Below are 2556 nucleotides of genomic sequence, written 5' to 3'. Positions count from 1 at the left end.
GGTGAGTGGGTGAGTGAGTGAGTGTGAGTGTGTAAAGTTCTGCTTAGTCTGCACGTCGCCTGACTAGTGCGATAATGATGATATTTCTCAAAGTAAAGGATATCGCACTGTCTTGGTAGCACAGGGATGATAAGATGATCAGATTGGAAGTAGAACGGGTAGTTGTAATATGTAAGTGGGTGAGGAACGAAGTGGCTGCGGCCTAGTTCAGTTATTTACCTCGACATACACAACATTGCATGCATGTGCTGTTAGCAAGTTGTGCGGCTTAACTGAACACTGGACGGTTTTACGCCCTGAACAAATTGAAAAAAACTGAAACCTTTTTGAATTATCCTCCTTTCTGCTTCTTTCCCCTTTTAATGCAGTCTAAGTACTAACCTGAGTATGTTTAACTAAATCGTTGAGTCTTGCCGCCTTAACCGACTCTCATTCGTAACTTTGTTGCTCATTCAGTGATAGGTATTTCTGGTTCGGCTGATTTGAGTCACCCGAGTCAAACTTCTTATTTCCATTTGTTGTAGTAGGTCATAGCCAAAAAATTATCGTAGAAGTGGATCTTCTCTGAAGTAGGGGTAAAAGTGATCACCGTCTTTGTAACAGTTAAGAAGGTTCCGATGTAATTCTTCCCGCTGTCACCAGCGAGGTGCTTGAGTAACTTCTGTCAATTCTTTAAGTTCTATGAATCTGAGATTCAATGATTCGATTTGCGTATTTTATACCCAAATATTCTTAAACAATGGACAGGTTGCTGAGAGCCGTCGGTGAAATTTTATCCAACTTGTAAAAAAGGATAAAATTTCTGTACCTTATCATGCACTTTAAATCATCACCATTTCTTAAGTCTTAAAATATTAGTTAAATTTTAATGCAGAATTACTAACTTGCCCTTCCTAGTACCGGTTTTGACAATCTACAGTACAAGGCTATAACATTCACTGATACATTTGTTTCTCCTTTCTGTTTCAACACCCCTTCTGGCTTGAAATATCACTGTACTAAATAAGAATTCCTATCTAGTAACTAATGTCAAAAGTTGACATGTTTGGATTCGACTCGAAACCTTATCAAGCACATCACCACCGCATGTGCCGGTATGCAATTTACTAGTATTACTGGACATGATATCACTTAACATAAAAAAATAGAATGTTTCATTGCTGGGCATTTCGAATTCAGCCCAACTCATACCTTTTGACCGACTTGGTTTATCTATGACCTTAACACTTACCGCTATGGTTGCTATCCCTTCTTTTGAAGAGTGGGTACCTTCATATAAGTCGAAAATTATTTTGGCAAATTAATGGAAATGTACCAGAATGACATTCTTTAATTATAACTTTAGCTAAGTGGAGCCTTCCATCTCCGCAATTTTTACCACCATCCTGTTGGCATGATATTCCATTCATTTCAATTTTATTGACAGTCTACTAGCCTTTCTCTTCATTTATGGTAAAATTCTGTCTAGACTAGTTTACCTTCCATAGGAATGCGCTTTTCATAAATCTAGGCCGTCTGTCCTTCCTGTCCTGGCATATTATTTACTGTTACCAGTCCCTTACAAAATGCATATCCATCACTTTCTGGTTTGGCGCAAATAAACCAGTAAAAATAGAAGAGCCATTTCCCACATACAATTATTTTCAACTCCGATTGTCATTTACCATTCGAATGAAATGCATTAGTCTCATCTTGAAGTGGTTGTCCTAGTTTGTTTGTTCGGTTAATGAAGCACCGATGCCTGATTGCAGTAACTTCTGCATAGGACTCATTTATGTGCATGATATTGTTATCTCAAATGCAATAAATTTGGAACTCGAATGACTCACTGAAGCATAATGATAAGTTATGGTAGATGTAGGCTGGTGGAATGCTACACTCCCTTTTAATGCACTCCAGCAATGGTTGTGGCTTACCAATACACCGAACGCGTAAATCCGCATGCATTCAGAGGTGTTATAGACATTCCTTCCAAGCATTTATTTACGTATCATTAATGTGATAATTCGTCATATGAAAGTGTACTTTTTAGGAGAAGTCTAAAAGCAGACATAAAACGTTTGCCAACGTGGGACCTTAATCAGAATGCACATGTTTGGCAGATGAAGGCATCAAAAAAAAGTGGGATGATGCTTACGTGGTAGCAAATTTCAGGCTATTTTATTCCAATCCCTAGTTAATGGCCCTGTGTAGGTGAAATTTTATGCCTACAAAGCAACCAAGCAAAATCAAATGATTGCGGAAAGCTACTTAAAACTGTAAAATTTGTTAATCGAAATAAGTTCCACGGGGCAAAACTTGCTAACAGCACATGCATGCAATGTTGTGTATGTCGAGGTAAATAACTGAACTAGGCCGCAGCCACTTCGTTCCTCACCCACTTACATATTACAACTACCCGTTCTACTTCCAATCTGATCATCTTATCATCCCTGTGCTACCAAGACAGTGCGATATCCTTTACTTTGAGAAGTATCATCATTATCGCACTAGTCAGGCGACGTGCAGACTAAGCAGAACTTTACACACTCACACTCACTCACTCACCCACTCACT

The sequence above is a fragment of the Echinococcus granulosus genome, assembly GCF_000524195.1.
Source record: "Echinococcus granulosus chromosome Unknown EG_S00018, whole genome shotgun sequence".
Lineage (NCBI taxonomy): Eukaryota > Metazoa > Platyhelminthes > Cestoda > Cyclophyllidea > Taeniidae > Echinococcus > Echinococcus granulosus.
The sequence above is the reverse complement of the archived record's forward strand: the minus strand, read 5'-3'. Positions refer to the sequence as shown.